The sequence below is a fragment of the Equus caballus genome, chromosome 19, assembly GCF_041296265.1.
Source record: "Equus caballus isolate H_3958 breed thoroughbred chromosome 19, TB-T2T, whole genome shotgun sequence".
NCBI lineage: Eukaryota > Metazoa > Chordata > Mammalia > Perissodactyla > Equidae > Equus > Equus caballus.
Genome location: NC_091702.1, coordinates 18,391,876 through 18,409,901, shown reverse-complemented (window position 1 = coordinate 18,409,901; position 18,026 = coordinate 18,391,876). Strand labels below are relative to the sequence as shown.

The 18,026-nt window shown below is 38.6% G+C and overlaps 1 protein-coding gene across 5 annotated transcripts in view; it reads left to right on the top strand.

The window, feature by feature from the left end:
- The window catches only part of LOC102147459 (ral guanine nucleotide dissociation stimulator), a 72,052-nt gene that overhangs the window by 42,110 nt on the left and 11,916 nt on the right, over window positions 1–18,026 (top strand). For 3 of the 5 annotated variants that reach the window (XR_011428742.1, XR_011428740.1, XM_070242551.1), the window contains 2 exons: window positions 6,791–6,937; window positions 8,587–8,735. The gene's annotated coding sequence lies outside the window, so the exon portion shown is untranslated. Of the gene's footprint in view, window positions 1–6,790; window positions 6,938–8,586; window positions 8,736–12,483; window positions 12,663–18,026 lie in introns of all 5 variants that reach the window. The other 2 variants (XR_011428741.1, XM_023623268.2) reach the window with 1 other exon arrangement.

Sequence of the window (18,026 nt, the reverse complement as noted above, 5' to 3'; positions counted from 1 at the left end):
ACAAGCTTAAACACAATGTTTTCTTTCTTTGCTTGAAGCTCAGTTATTTCCATATGAGGAGAAGGAAGGCAGGCTGAAATGAGGAGGCAAGAGGAGGAAGGTAGCCTGGAGTCAAGGATAGGACAGTTGGCTTAGCAGCCATTATGCTCCTTGGTCTGCAAGAGGTACTCTATGGGGGGTGAGCAACCAATGGCTACTTTCATTTGATACTCTTTTTACCCCAGCAACATGAATTGATATTCTTAGAACTCCTCAAGAAATATTTTTACTGATTTTCTTCTCAGTGTGAGGAAGGAATATACAATTGTGGAAAGGGAGAAATACATGAGCAAGTATGGTAATAATGTTTCATTGAAGACAAGGATAAAATATCTATAAAACTGAAATGTCAAAGGAAAAGCTCCATTTTAGACATAAGAATATTCGCTCATTGCTGTAAGATAAGGTTCAGACTTCTTATATAAAACTTTGAAGGAGAATATGTTTTCATCTTGTCTGAGTGGTTCTGAGCCATGTTTTAATGGAAATTACCTTCTGAAATGCTTGTAAAGTAAGTACAGAAATTTTGGGCAATAGTGGCAAGACATAAATGTCTTGAAGCTCAGCGTATTTTCCCCTTTTTTGTACCAAATAATTGCCTTTTTCATATAGATCATATCACTGGAAACCTTGGAAACTATAGGCTGGAAGTGCAGCTCATTGAAAGAATGAGCACTAAATTGCCAATAACAGAAACCATTGATTTTTTATTCCATCGAAAGGCGTTTTTCCTCCTCTTTGACAATGGCTAGCAGAAGGTACAAAACAGTTTGAACTGATAACAGAATCACTAATTGCTACGCTAATTAATAGAGCTGTGCCAGAGAATTCAGAATACAGACACCAGGCTGTTTCCTTAGGGGGCCTTCATAATTGATAGGGACTAAGTTAGGAAGAGAAGCCAGATCTAGGGTCTTGCTTCTGTCTGGTTCCACTTCCCTGCATCTAAATCCTCCAGACGGTGCACCACTGAGTTAGCTAAAAGGCGTTGCTTTCCTGCTACTTCCCTTGCTGTGTTTAAAGCAGCTGAAATCAGCTGGGAGCTAGTGGCCTGGGTTTGAAGTCAGAGATCTCTTCCTGCAGATTGTTCCATAGTATGGTGGGAGGGTGAGATCCGTTTGTGCTATGAACATAAGTGTAATCAGTATTTTGAAAAGTCATTAAATTAATTACATTATTATTTTTTAAAGCACCTAGCAGTACTGAATTCTATGTATTATGATGTTAAAAAGTGGAATAGATATAGTTAGTCTTTCTTATCTTTCCTTCTTGAAACAGTAGTTGCTCAGAATATAGGAAGCCCTGTGGTACCCTCAGAGAATGGGACTCCAACTTTGAAATAAGAAATGCAACTGAAAATAAACTCCCTCAAACAAGAGAACATCAAAGAAAGTTCGAGGTAGGGTGTTTTCCTAAGTCAGATGACTCAAAGTAAAAGCTTGAAAAATGATAATAAGAATTCCTAGTTGGAAATGGCCCAATTTTCTACCCTGCTATAGCTTCTACTGTTGGCAAATGATATAGTGTGGCCTTGTTCTGGCTTCCTCTAAGTGCACTTAATAGCATTACTTACTTAGTTTTTAGGTATCTCTTTTCATTTTCAAATCACTTTTCCATATTAACTAGTTGCTATTACACAGGGTCATTTTGACAGCACACTCGAGGACAGTTTCCCTTAATGCCTTTTTTTATGACTAAAGTGGCAAGACAGCTGAAGAGCTGAAAATTAGTATATTAATAGACAGACATGATCAAATTGTTTTTTTCCCCCTCAAAATGTTATCTAAAAGTAATTTTTAAAATAATTTCCTCTGCCAAGCCCTAGACTCACTGAGAATATTAAGAACAAATTATTTATTTCATCAGCTCTTCCCATTTCCTAGCTGGATATTTTAAAAACTTATTCACCATAACCTATCATTTCTTTTCCTCTGTTCAAGAAATGAGGAAAACATTTTTATTTACCGGTTAATTTGGTTTTAAGGAAATGGCTTTACTCTCACCTTTTCCTCAGGCATTCCCAAGAGCTCTGGCATTCTACAATCTAATCAGAAACAAGTTATATCTCAGTTTAGAAATAAAGTGTGAATTGTTGAGCCTCCAAACTGCAACACTACAGGCCCATAATTGTCACTTGGTAACCTGCAGACTCAAATCTTAGAGCAGTACTTTGAATACCAGGGCAGAATGTACTTCTTTAGGTGTCTGTCTTTATATCCTCAAAACTAAAGATGATACTCGGATAGAATACGGAAACACATGACAAAGCAATTTTCTGGGTAGAAATACTTTACTTTGATTGTTCTATAATGATATTATAGAATTTCCATGGATTTGAACATATAATTATAGTGTTATGTTGTATACTTTAGATCTTATATCACTTCATTGAGTCAAGTGATAATAATCCTTAGCATTTTCTGTAAACAAAGGGAATGTTTTCAATGAGGTTACTTCCTGAATGAGAACATTTGCCATCAGCTTTTATACTGTTGATACTTCTAGTGAAGTCGCAGTAGTGGTGTGGCGAGTGATCAGGGACTTTTATGCCCCTGAAATTAATTGCTCCCCAGAGACTGAAAGGACTTACGTTTGTAGGAGCTGATTACCTCTTGGGTCCTTCCTTCCTTTCTTTCTTCCTCTCTCTTTTTTTTTTTTAGAAGGAAAGGGAGTAGTTGAGAGAAAAGGATGGAGAGAGAGCAAGGGGGTCACAGCTGTACTGTTCCTAGGGGGATAAATGGCAATAAAAGAGTGAAATGATCAGGAAAAGGAAGACTCAAGATGAAGTGGGGGTTTTATCTGGGATTGAGAGTATGGGGGACAGAAATGTAGTTGGTAATAGAAAGAACCTCAGATCTGGACCTGGCATACATGTGGCAGTGTGGGATAGTGGAAAAGAAGGATGCAGGAGTATAAAAAAGAGAGCTCATAGCCAATCAAGACTGGGCTCAATTTCATCTCCATCTCCAGTTAGCCACATGCTCTTGGGCAAGTCAGCTTTTGGAGCACCTGTTTTTTTCATCAGCAAATTTGGGATAACCTACCTACCGAAGATGATTATAGAGTGAGAGCACTGGTCACTGTGCCTGGCACATGGTAGGGATTCAACAAATTATTCTAATAGTTATTACAAGTAACCCATAGGTTGAGGAAGGTTTATGTAATGGAGGACGAGCAAGAAACATACCATCCAGGCAAACTCTAGGCAGAGTGGAGAAATAGACCATTTTGGCCTTTAGCGGTACTTCTGTATTTCACAATGAACTTCACAGAGAATTGTTCCATATCCCTGGTGCTCTGTGATGCAGTTTGGCTTTGGTCTCCTTTTTGAAACTCTCCTGTGCGTCCCAGACCCCCCTTTTCCCTTAGACATTGTGTTCTGGCATTGATCAGGAGAACTCCTGCAACAAAGGCCTGTCAAACTCATTTACGTTAAAGAAGTAGAAACTAAAAAGAGGAGCCAAAGCGGGCATTGATGAGCACAAAGGCTGACATCATTGGTAATAGAAATTTTAAGAATCCCTTGAGAAAGCAGGTGAAGGGTTTCACAACCTAAAATTACCTGTAACGGGAGGTTCATCACCTGAGTTCGTAGATCTATCATGGTTGGGCTTCATGAGTGGAGTTGGGGAGGATCCTATAATCCTGATACTTTATACAAACTTTTGTGTGCATATACATCTTTCTGGTGGGGAAGCTCTATAGCTTTTATCAGATTCCCAAAGCAGGACTTAGTCTTCCTAATTTTAAGAACTATGGATTAATTCTCTAGAGTCTAAAATCATGGCAATACTCTGTAGAATGTGTTCTAGCACCTTGCTACCTAAAGTGTGGTGCTAAGCGAGTGTCAGCAGCAATAACTTGGGGATTGTTAGAAATGCAAAATGCTAGGTTTACTGAATGAGAAACTCCATTTTAACACTGATATCCAGATGACTCATGTGCATATTAAAATTTGAGAAGCCCTGTTCCAGTGGTCAAGGGATCGGGCCCTACATTCCAAATTTGTACTCTGGCTCTGTCTAATGCTAGTGTCCTGAGCTTGGACTTTTAATATTGCACGTTATGTAACGTTAAACTATACTAAACTCAGAGTCAGAATGCCTTGACCCCAGTCCTGAGTTTGACGACAATTAGTTGCTGGCTTTGGTGAAATCATTAAACCTGCATGGGTCTCTATTTCTTCACCTGTAAGGTAAAGGAGTAGATTAGTCTTCTTACAGCTCTGAATTCTGGAGTTTACCTTTTACTTTCCACACATGAGTTTTGTCACTTCTCATCTATTGAAATGCTCTGTTTTTGTCAAAGCTTACCAAATGTCTTCTAACCCACAAAGCTCACACCAGTTTCTTTCTTATTTGAAATTCTATTTTACTTTCTGTACTTTTTATCACTTTATTGTGTGCTAAATTTTCTCTAATTGTTTGATTTACTTATCTTTGCTTCCAAGCTTGGGACCATCCAGGATTCTCTATTTCTTATCTTTATTACATTATCATAGCACAAGGCACAGAGTAAATGCCCAATAGATCTTTGAAGAACGGGTGCCATGTTTTGAATGTTTTGAGAGAGGATATCTATAGATGCCACACTAGATAGTTTCAAACTCATTAATTTAGTTTTAAATTGGTCATGTTAAGCCATATATTTCATAGTGAGATAGATATGAAATATGTTAAATTAAGGTAGTCACATAATATCAATATCAGCTATCAAGTTAATAAATCCTAGTTGCTTTTAGAAGCAATTAACCCAATAGAATAATCAACTCAATAGAATAGGTCAGAGGAAAAGGAATGTATTGAGCTATCCTTCTGCTTCTGAGAATTTCCTTGCCTTAAAAAATTATTTGGAAACTTATGTATTCATATATATGTATACACACACATATATATGCATGTATACATATACAGGTATACATATATACACACACATATATATAAAGCCAATTAAGTTCTTTCACCCAAACTGTAAAACTCGATGCTGTATTTAATCTTTTACTAAGGGATGTTTTTTTAAAAAGAAGTTAAAAGTACTTTTGCACAAAGGTACCTGTTAAGATCTGTGAAGAGTCTGAGATTTTATGCTATCGGCAAGTTATCTACTAATAAATTAGCTTGCCATTTCCACTGCTGACAACCAACAATAAAAATATTGTGGTACTCACTTGGAAAAAGAAATTTTTTAAAAATCTTAAAATGACAGAGGACATAAGACCTCTGTGTCAGAGAAAAAGGCCTGTATTACTCACAGCACAGCAAGCAGCATGAGTATCAGCATATTTGTGTCAGTTCTCCTTGCCTCCAAGTCCCACGGTGGCAACGCAGATGGTCCCAGATGAATGCCTGTACGTGCAGTGGGTTGCATTACAGAAGAGGAACCCCAAGCTTAGAGAATCTGAATCTCTTACAGTAGCCAGGATGCATGCTTGCCTTTTGCTCCAGAGGAAGACATTATCTTTTTATTCTGGGTATAAATAAAGTATGTCTGCCATTTACTCCAAAGGGAGACACTATCTCTACATTCCAAGATAGTTGGGAACACAAGGCAGTCAGTGATTAGTTTCATAAGAAGTGCAGGAGTGCTGGGAACAAGTTCAGAATCATCTTCCAAGTGTATCATTCTTGATTCTATATAATAAGCAGATCAGAAATATTTCCAAGACCCTTGCTGTTACAGCAACTTCCCTTAATCTTTATAAAGTTACAACATCCCTCTTTGTCTGAGGCAGAAATTTGATCTTGAGGTCAAACCAGAAATCATCCAACTTTGGGGCACAAATTATTTATTTATTTATTTTTCTTCTTCTCCCCAAAGCCCCCCAGTACATATTTGTATACTCTACTAGCAGCCCTTCCGGTTGTGCTATGCAGGATGCCGCCTCAGCATGGCTTGATGAGCAGTACTAGGTCCACACCCAGGATCCGAACCAGCAAAACACTGGGATCCTGAAGGGGAGTGTGTGAACTTTACCACTCGGCCAAGGGGCAGGCCCCTGGGGCACAAATTATTGTCTGAGCAAAATGCAGAAGGGAATTTCCACTTAACCATGGAGGGCATGGTGGTTTGAAATTGGTGAAAGAGCAGCCATGGCTATTTGCCTTTTGGAGCATGTCAGTCTGACAGGAATGAAAGATCTTCCTGACAAAGGCAACAGGGTCATTTTCCTTGCTTGGGGAGTGGGATTTTGCTCCACGACATCTGGTCATCGGGAATGCAGGGACAGCCAATTGTCCTGAGCCTCTAGCTGTGTTTGTGAATCTTGGCACGGCACTGAGTTCTGACCATTCCACTCTCAAACACTCTAGACCAGTCAACACCTAAACAAACCATGTTTCAGACAGGAGCTGGTTCTGGGACAGCAGCAGATGGCTGCTAAGCTCCTGTGTGCCTGCTTCAGGCCCAGGAGGAAAAACCGAGCAATTTGGCCAATTATTCATTTTACTTCTCTGGAATCCCATATGATTATTATGATTAATATTGTTTCCTGCCATCTAATTAAAACAAATTTCAGGGTATCCTTAGAGTGGAAGAAAAGTCCAAATGCAGACTTTGCTGTAACTTCTCGCTGTAAGTTCTTTGGTGGCAGAAGGGGTTAGTGGGGTGTTTTCTAGGTATCAACTTGTGTCATCATAATCTAAGTTTAATTTTTAACTTTACATATTAAAACAGTTCTATTTTGCTAATTTCTTGTGAGAAATCAACTGATAATTTTCTTTTTTTTAATCATTTACTTACAATGCATCTTTAGACGCCTTCATTTCCAGTACAACCAGCAAGACAAACACTGTGGTGCTGGCTTGGAGAGAGAAATCAAAAAAGCAACTTAAAATGACATCCTTCAACATTGCCCAGGGCATTCACGCTTTTGATTACCACTATCGGCTCAATTTAATTGGTATGTAAAATAAATCATGGTAACTATGAGGGCCTCAGAAATAGTCTGGGCTGCATATCTGTATGCACGGAGCCTCTCCACCTTGTTGCTTTACTGCCAGAGAGACCAACTTGAGCAGCTCATGTTTTATTGCCTGAGAAAGTCTGATAATGATGCATTATGATGTGCAGTGTATATGAACTACGTTGGGGTGAAAAATGAGAAAGTGCCCCAATGCTTTAATTAGTGTTTTTATTAGAGTTGGTAGGAATGTAAAATGATATAGAGAAAGAAGACAGTTTGCAAAGCGGCTGCCATTCGGCCATCCCTCTAGCCACCAAGTGTTCAACCCAAACAAATACATCATTTTCCTTGCTACTACACACACATACACACACACACTCACACACGCAGAATAGTGAACTGTGAAATGCAGGACATTTTTCAAGCACTTTTCAGAATACAAACTCTAATGCTTTTTGAAAATTTTCAGATTCTCCTAGCTTTAGTTTACTAAAGGACAGTTCTTATTTTTATGTAAAAGAGTATATTTTAGCTGAGGAAATAAGCTATAAATGTTTTCAGGTATTAACTATTTAAATAAAATATTTGAACATTTTAAAAGCTGATAATTTGACATATATTAGTTCAAAATTGTAAAAAAGTGAAGTAGTATTGACAAATTAACAGGGTAGTTACAGAGACCCTACAGAGGCCCATCTGTAGGGCCTACAAAATGGGTCATATTAATCCTCATTCAATAATTATCATTGACATAAAGAGTATGATATCAGCCAGGGGGCTGAGTCTCTAAAATCCCTAACAATAATAGCTGACTGTCATGGTAAAAGATACCTTGAATATGAACTTGGGAATATGCCAACAGCAACTTTTCAAAGACTATTGTAGATTTGCCAGGGAAGACTGGTGGGGTTGGTGAATTGAGTTTGGAAGGACTCAAATATCAACCATTTCATAGATTCATAGATTCATCATTTCAGCCCCCTTGTACTAATCTCTACTTTGTACCTGGAATAATGCTGTAAAAATAAGCTCCACAGTCAGCCCTAAACCAGGGAACAAGAAAGAGTGCTTTACTGGGTCTTCACAGGCCTGAGGAAGCTCTGTGCTCCTGCTCTGGACAGGCTCCCTGAATGTAGCCAATTCGTGTTCCATTCTCTCAATAAAGCAGGTCGAAAGCACATGGATGCTGCTTCGTTGCTTGTAAATACTTGATTATTTACATGACAGTGAACATAATTTGTTTCCTTATACTTTTTCATCAATTTGGAAACCTTAAATATTATTTTAGTTCTTTCTTACTTACATTCCCAGACTGAGCTGACTGGGGAGGAGAAACATTGGGACAAGGAAGCAGAATTTTGTCCCCTCCTGGTTGGCCTGCTGGTTGCCTCCTAAATAGGACTGTCGTGTCCTTTCACCTCATGCGTACCCCTTCCTCCTACTCCCTCCTTTTCAATTATTTTGAATGATAGAACTCATGCCCTGTTAGCCTGGGCCGTTGGGCAATGACAAGATTTTCCTTCCTTCGAGATAGGGTACCTTAGCGCCCAGAAGGCATTTATCAACCTACGGATATGTGATAAACTCATTTCTACAAGAAGATGCCATGTTATTAAAAAGATCTTTTTCTTTTGAATTCTGATTAGCAACTGCTGGCACTAACAATAAAGTTGGCCTTTGGAACCCCTACGTTGTCTCTAAGCCAGTCGGTGTTCTCTGGGGCCACTCAGCCAGTGTAATAGCTGTCCAATTCTTTGCTGCAAGAAAACAACTTTTCAGCTTCTCCAAAGATAAAGTAAGTAACATTGTGCATTTAATTTATTTAGTTCTGCCTCCTCAGTTCCTACCCAAATCTATCCTGGGTTCTGAATTCCTCTGAGAGATGGTGTAGATTTTTAAAGTATGCTGGCTAGCTACTATGTCTTTGAAAGTCTCTATTTGGAAAAGATATTGATGGTCACCTAACAATATCTCTGGGCACCTAGACAAAGGATTTCATTAAAAAATTTTTTTGAGCCATGGATTCATGAATTTAATCCATGAAGAGAAGGGTGAATAATAGACATTGGTGACAGCTTCTGAGACTCTTCAGGTGAACCTGACTTTTTATTTTATTCTAAAGTGGTACATGGATATGTAAAACTTATATAGAAATTCATTTTCAACTCCTTAGCCTCACCCCACCCGTAAGTCCTGCCAAACTTGCATATTTTACTGTAGACTTATCACAAAAATCTCCCTTTCTCTTAAACTTCATCAATCAACTGCCACTTCCCCTTGATTCTACCATCAAAATATGTTCATCAGCCTCACCTCTCCCTCTCAGCTGCCACTGCTCTAATTCAAAATCTCATTTTCCTTTCCCCAAAACACTACAAATGTTTCCTAGCTTGTCTCCCTTCTCTCAGATTGGTCTGACTTCAATCTGCCCTCTATTCTGCTAATTAAGTCGTTTGTAAGACAAGTTCTTCAATCTCCCATCCTTGCTCTCCATCTCCATATCAACTCTAAAATTCTTAACCTCTGATACAGAGGCTCCCCTGGTCTCCCAGTCCCCTTCACTTCCTGGTTTTCTCTTCCACCCGTTTAAGGCTCCAGCCATATCAAACCATTGACTGTGTTCACCACGTGATCTCATGACTTTGCAACACGCTCTTCCTTTTGCCTTCAGTTCTCTCTCTGCCATGATCAATTGACAAATGCCTATTTTTCCTGGTAGTTTCAGACATTCTGGAGTCTTTCTTGCAGACTTAGGTGTTTCTTTCTCTGTACTCTATTGTACTCCCCCTCATTAGAGCATGTGTCATCTTGTACTGAAATGATTAGTTTGCTTTTTTAAGCAGCAGGGTCAGTGTCTTTTCAGCTTGTATGCTTGGTATCTATCACAATGCTTAGTACCTTGTAGTGTTTATTGAGTGATTATTTGTTGACCGCTTGAAGTGAAGACACCTTACTGAGAATCTAAGGTTCCAATGAAACTTAGAGAAGACTTTTTTTGATGCCCTGGTCAGATTTAGTTGTTTCAATTTTCGAGACATTTAGCACTTTGTCTTAACCTCCATTATGGAATTTAACACAATGTGACTTGCATACTGGAGGGTTGTATATGCACATTGTATCTTTCACTAGACTTTGAATGCTTAAAGGCAAAAATTATTTGTTAAATTCATTTCTCTGTTTCCCAGGACCTATCACATATTAATGTACATTGAACACATGTTGAATATGATATGTAAAATAGTCTAACTATCAACTAACTGACAGAATTTGTGAAGTTAGCGACTATGTCTTTTTTGGATTGTGCCATACACGTAGTAGGTCCTCAACAAATCTTAAATGAATGAATCTCTGTTAAACATAAATTGAAAGAAATACCAGGTATTTATCATTACAGAATTCTCTGAAAGGCTTTATTTAAAAGCAAGTGAAAAAACATCCTTAGAGTCAGAATTGATTGTGTACAACTACCAGCAGTGTTATGACTCCCTGACTTCCTCCCCAGCAGTTTTATCATTCTATTTTTGCTTTGACTTCTAAACCATTACATTATAATAAAGCTTGTCATGCTGTCTTTCACATTAGTCTAAATCCACTCACTTTGATAAACGCATGATAATCTGCGCCTTTGTGTCTTCACAACACACAACAGGGCTTTCTGCTACCAGGTTAAGCCTTGGCTTTATTGTCATAAAGTTATTTTGGGTATTTTATGCGACTAGAGTTAAGTCAGGGAACAGGGAAAATGAAAGAAAGCATCCTTTTTTCAAAGAGCCTTTGATTGAGCCATGTTTTGGTCAATGAGTTGCTAAATCAGAGGATTTTCAGACCAAAGCAATTTAGATCTAAATAATTTGCTCTGAAAATTATCTGAGATTCCAGTTCTTTTTTGGAAGACTGCTCAGTTGCCAATTTCTAGCGGTGATTAAACAATAAGTTTATCCCTATAGAATTTGATGTCATGCTAAATAATTGCCCAACTGCAGTTTGCTTTGGACTCCAAAACTGCCTCAGAAGATGGCAGTCACGGATGGCAAGGCCCTGCTGGAAGCCAGCAATTTGGTCATTTGGAGGACAAATCACCACGGGGACTAAAAGGACTGTCAAAGCCTAGGGGAAGTCTCTCTGTTGGGGGTTGACATTCCCACCAGTGAGCCTGATTAGGCTTTTCTATTGCTTCTAACTCTTCTCTCCTGGGCTGCTAATCCTGATTTGGCCACCAGAATCAGGTCAGCTTGTAACTTAATCCTTTGTTTGAGCTTCTGATTTTTTACTAGAGCCTGGTTTTCGTATTGTAGACCCAAGGGTGAGAAGAAAAATGCCAAGTCAGACTTTTGTGCTGGTGACTGCATCTTATCTGGTTGTCTTGCTTTCCCTTCTGCCTCCCCTTCCCCCTCAACTTCCCTCTATCCACCCACAAACAAAGGCATTTTTATTTTGTTTAAATTACACAAATGGGTTTATACCCTCCTATAAAAATTACAAATAAGGAAGCAAAAAGTGAATAGTCCTTTTGCTTACTTCCTCTTCAAATCAATTCCTCTCCCAAGAAATAGCTATTTTTAACACTTGGTGTTTATCTTTTCATATTGTTTTACTATATACCTAATGTGTTATATATTATAATATTGTGTTGCAACAATATATGGTATTTTTATACTATATTATTATATATAACATCCTATGTGTGTGTACAAATACAAGGTAGAATTTAATATTACTTTTCATGTAAATGATATCACAGGAGTCATATTTTTCTGCAACTTGCTTTTCCCTAAACAATCTCTCCTGGAGGTTTCTCTGTGTGAGTATACATAGATCTGACTTTTTACCTGCTACATAGTAACTTATAGCATGGATGGCCACAACTTAATTATTCAATCACCTGTTGATTAAAAGAGATATTGATTGTAACTTTTTATCTTTATAAACCAATGATCTCACACACACACACACACACACACACACATACACATTATTAAGACTCGTAAGTAAATTTCTTTGTGATAAGTTCCTAGAGGTGATGCTGTTGGGTCAACAGGGATGTACTTCTCAGGGGATTTTCATAAATATTGCTGATTTCAATTCAGAAATGTGGTACTAATTGCAATACTCATCAGAGATGTGTGTGGCTATTTCCCCACTCTCTTGTCGAGAAGTGGATACCATTCATTTGTCCACTTTTTTGTGAATCTAATGGACAAAACATTAGGATGAATTTCTATTTCAAATGTTTATTGACCATTTATATTTCTTGCTTTTTGTGCATTATCTGATCATGCCCTTTATCTTATTAACTAGACTCTGTCTTTTTCTTATTGATTTGTAGTTTGAAAAATATTTTGATTATCCTTTGGTTATTACATGTGATGTAAATATCGTACCTCTTTCAAGCATGTATCTTTTAACTTAGGTTGTTTTTTTGGTCCAAAAGTTTTCTGTTTTTATAAAATTGAAATTTTATAAATAAAATAAAATAAGGGGATCTCGTCAAGATGGTGGCCTGAGTAGACGTTGAACTCATCTCCTCCCATGAACACAACCAGGTTATAACTATTTTTGGAAAAATTGCCCCGGATTGAAAACTGAAAACTGGATGAAAAGAACTCCCACAAGGGACAGTTCTGACTAAGGCGGAAGGGGCAGAAATTCCTGCTGGAGAGGAAAAAATCCACCTTTGGGAGCAGCAGAGCTTCTCAGCTGGCCAGGCAGGAGCCACCCTAAGGTACGCAGCCCTCCCTGGATGAGTGAGGTCTGGAGCAAGGGCTGATACTGCTACAAGCATCCTTCAGACTCAGCCCAAATGAGACGGGGGTCTTACTGTCTGGCTTTGCTGGCTATTAACTGCAGTGAGGATACCCCCAGAAAACCTATCGGTCAAAAGCTGAAAAGACCCAGGTCTTAAAGGGCCCACACACAAACTGTCTCATTGCAGCAACCTAAAATCACCAGAGAGAAGGCTGACAGTCCTTTGGTGAAATGAGACTCACCTTGTGGGCTCTGGGGGCATCTTGGTGAGAGGAGGGACCTCTCTGGAGACTGAGACATTGGTGGGAGCCATTGTTCTGAGCTGGTCCAGGTGTGCTGACACAGACCCTGGTGGGTGCCATTGAGGTTCATCCTTTGGCCTGTTAGCCCAGGGATCTGCCGTGCCCACTAGAGCACAGATTTAATCCAGTTCAGCCAGGGCAGGCAACCCACCCTAGAGATCGACCCCACCTAACAGCAAGCCCTCAGGCTACTTTTCAGCCTGCATTGACTGGGTACCTTGATCCTCTACAGGCAAGCGAGTGTGTCTGCCTCTGTGGGGCAGGGCCTGTGTGAGGAGCAGGTGAACTGTGGGGGGCACTGGTGGAGAGGTGGGGGCCTCTGCAGTGTGGTGTCAGAGTATGCTTCGGGGGGTTAAGTGTGCATGGACCAGGACTGTGTTGATGTGTCCGTCGTCCTGTGGGGGTTGAGGCTTATCAGTGGCAGAAGACCTGTGCTTCACAAATAGCCATAAAAAGGATCAGCTCCACCTTCCAAAGCCTGAAACAATTGAGTGCCACCTGCCAAGGGCCAGCCCCACTCAGCTGCACTCCTAAGAGAACTGACAACAGCCTTGCCTACCTCAACTGTAAGCCCCTGAGCCCAGGAACCAGCTACACTGGGTAACAACCCAGTTAAGAGGAAAACTGCAACAGAGGTAGGCTGATGGACTTTGTAGCCAACAGTGCTGAGGCTCCCCAAGCCAGATTTACAAACAGCTGGCCAGGGAAGGAAAGACTAGACTCCTTGGGTACCTGCAGTGGGAGCAACCCTGCCACAGCAGAAGGACACAAGTAGCCCACAAAGGGGTCACTCCTGGATCATTTGGACTGGTGATGAGAGGGAAGCACACTGCTGGGCCTCATAAGGCATCTGATACATAAGGCCACTTCTCCAAGATCAGGAGACATAGCTGACTCACCTAATACATAGAAACAAGCACAGAGAAAGAGGCATAATGAGGAGACAAAGGAATACTTTCCAAGCAAGGGAAGAGTACAAAATCCCAGAAAAAGGACTAAATGAAATAGAAACAAGTGACCTACTTGACAAAGAGTTCAAAAAAAATATCATGAGGATGCTCACAGAAATGGGGAGAAGATTGAGTGAACACAGTGAGCACATTAGCAAAGAACTGGAAGATATAAAAAACAAACCAATCAGAAATGAAGAACACAATACTGGAAATGAGAAATTCACTAGAGGGACTCAAGAGCAGAGTAGAGGAGGCAGAAGAATGGATCAGCAAGCTAGCGGAAAGAATAGGGGAAATCACCCAAGCAGAACAGAAAAGAGGAAACAGAATTAGACAGAATGAAAACAGTTTGAGGGAACTCTGGGACAATATCAAGTGTGCTAACATTAAGATTATAGGTGTCCCAGAAGGAGAAGAGAGAGACAAAGGGGCAGAAAATTTTTTTGTAGAAATAATGGAGGAAAATTTTCCTAACCTGAGGAATGAAACAGACATCCAAGTTCAGGAAGCACAGAGAGCTCCAAACAAGATAAGCCCAAAGAGGCCCACACCAAGACATATTCTAATTAAAATGTCCAAAATTAAAGACAAACAGAGAATCCTAAAAGCAGCAAGAGAAAGGCCACAAGTGACATATAAAGGGAAGCCCATCAGGCTATGAGCGGACTTCTCAGCCGAGACCCTACAGGTGAGAAGAGAATGGCACGACATATTTAAAGTACTAAAAGGAGAAAACCTACAACCAAGAATACTCTATCCATCAAGGTTGTCATTCAGAATGGAAAGAGAGATAAAGAGCTTCCCAGACAAGCAGAAATTAAAGGAGTTTATCACCAAGAAACAAGTTCTGCGAGAAATGTTGACGGGACTTATTTAAGTGGGAAAGTGATGGCCACAAATAGAGATTAAAAAAAAATTGTCAAAAAAACAAAACGAGAACAACAAAAAACCAGGCAATAAAATCACTTGTAAGGTAAAAATATAGTAAAGGTAGCAGATTGACTACCTGTAAAGATAATATGAAGGTTAAAAGACAAATGTACTAAAATCACCTATTTCAATGATAAGAGGGTAATGGATAGACACGCACTAAAGACGAGACAATATATGATTTGAAAAACACATAATGTGGGAAGAGGGGAGTGAAAAAGTAGAGCTTTTAGAAAGAGGTCGAGCTAAAGAGTCTATCAACTCAATATAGACTTTTATATGCATAGAATATTAAACAGGATCCTCATGGTAAGCACAAATCAGAAACCTATAACAAGCAAGAAAAAAGTAATACAAAAAAAAATCAAACATATTACTAAAGACAGCCACCAAACCACAAGGGAAGAGAGCAAGAGAAAAAGAAAGGAACAGAGAAGAACTACTAAAACACCCAGAAAAAACAAAAAGGGACAAAATGGCAATAAATGCATATTTATCAATAGCTACTTTAAATGTCAATGGACTAAATGGTCCAATCAAATGCCATAGGGTGGCCAATTGGATAAAAAAACAAGACCCATGTATATGCTGCATACAAGAGACACACTTCCGTCCTAAAGACACTCACAAACTGAAAGTGAAAGGATGGAAAAAGATTTTCCAAGCAAATGGCAAAGAAAAGAAAGTGGGGTAGCAATACTTAGACAAAATGGACTTTAAAACAAAAACTGTAACAAGAGACAAAGATGGGCACTACATAATGATAAAGGGAACAATCCAACAAGAAAATATAACACTTGTAAATATCTATGCACCCAACATAGGAGCACCTAAATATATAAAGCAATTATTGACAGACATGAAAGAAGAAATGAAAAGTAACACAATAATAGCAGGGGACTTTAACACTCTACTTACTTCAATGGATAGATCATCCAAACAGAAGATCAGTAAGGAAACACTGACTTTAAAGGACACATTAGACCAGATGGACTTAGTAGATATATACAGAACATTCCATCCAAAAACCACACAGAATACACATGCTTTTCAAATGCACTTGGAACATTCTACAGGATTGATCACATATTAGGCCACAAAACAAGTCTCAATAAATTTAAGAAGATTGAAATAATACCATGCATCTTTTCTGACCACAAAGGTATGAAACTAGAAATCAATTACAGGAAGAAAACCAGAAAAGCCACAAAAATGTGGAGATTAAACAAAATGCTACTGAACAAATATTGGGTCAATGAAGAAATCAAAGAAGAAATCAAAAAATTCCTAGAGACAAATGAAAATGAAAACACGGCATGCCAAAATCTGTGGGATACAGCAAAAGCGGTTCTAAGAGGGAAGTTTATAGTAATTCAGGCCTACCTCAACAAAGAAGAAAAATCCCAAATAGACAATCTAAAAGCACATCTAAAGGTGCTGGTAAAAGAACAACAAAGCCCAAAATCAGCAGAAGGAAGGAAATAATAAAAATCACAGCAGAAATAAATGAAATAGAGACTAAGAAAACAATACAAAAAATTAAGGAAACCAAGAGCTGATTCTTCGAAAAGATAAACAAAATTGAGAAACCCTTAGATAGACTCACCAAGAAAAAGAGAGAGAAGCCTCAAATAAATAAAATCGGAAAGGAAAGAGGAGAGATTATAACGGACACCTCAGAATACAAAAGATAATAAGAGAATACTATGAAAAGCTACATGCCAACAAATTGGATAATCTGTAAGAAATGGATAAATTCTTAGAGACATGCAACCTTCCAAAACTGGACCAAGAAGAAGTAGAAAATTTGAATAGACTGATCACCAGTAAGGAGATCGAAACAGCAATCAAAAACCTCCCCCAAAATAAAAGCCCAGGACCAGATGGCTTCCCTGGTCAATTCTACCAAAAGTTCAGAGAAGACTTAATACCTATCCTTCTCAAACTCTTCCACAAAATTGAAGAGGAGGGGAAGCTTCCTAGCTCATTCTACGAAGCCAACATTATCCTGATACCGAAACCAGACAAGGACAACACAAAAAAAGAAAATTACAGGCCAATATCACTGATGAACATTGATGCAAAAATCCTCATCAAAATACTAGCAAATTGAATGCAACAATACATTAAAAAGATCATACATCATGATCAAGTGGGTTTCATTCCAAGCATGCAGGGATGGTTCAACATCTGCAAATCTATCAACATGATACACCACGTTAACAAAATGAACAATAAAAATCACATGATCATCTCAATAGATGCAGAGAAAGCATTTGACAAGATACAGCATCCATTTATGAGAAAAACTCTAAATAAATTGGGTATAGAAGGAAAATACCTTAACATAATAAAGGCCATATATGACAAACTCACAGCAAATATCATTCTCAATGGAGAAAAACTGAAAGCTATCCATTTAAGAACAGGAACCAGACAAGGATGCCCACTGTCACCACTCTTATTTAACATAGTGTTGGAAGTCCTAGCCAGAACAATCAGGCAAGAAAAAGAAATAAAAGGGATCCACATTGGAAAAGAAGAAGTGAAACTGTCACTCTTTGCAGACGACATGATTTTATATCTAGAAAACCCTAAAGAGTCCACTAAAAAACTTTTAGAAACAATAAAGGAATACAGTCAAGTTGCGGGATACAAAATCAACATACAAAAATTGATTGTGTTTCTATACACTAACATCGAAGTAGCAGAAAGAGAAATTAAGAATACAATCCCAATTACAATTATGACAAATTCCTAGGAATAAACTTAACCAAAGAGGTGAAAGATCTGTACACCGAAAACTATAAAACATTGCTGAAAGAAATTGAAGAAGACACAAATAAATGGAAAGATATTCTGTGCTCTTGGACTGGAAGAATTAACATTGTTAAAATGTCCATATTTCCTAAAGCAATCTATAGATTCAACTCAATCCCTATCAAAGTTCCAACAACATTTTTTTACAGAAGTAGAACAAAGAATCCTAAAATTTATACGGAACAACTAAAGACCTTGGATAGCCAAAGGATTCCTCAGAAAAAAGAACAAAGCTGGAAGCATCACACTCCCTGATTTCAAAATATACTACAAAGCCATAGGAACCAAAACAGCATGGTACTGGCACAAAAACAGACACACAGATCAATGGAACAG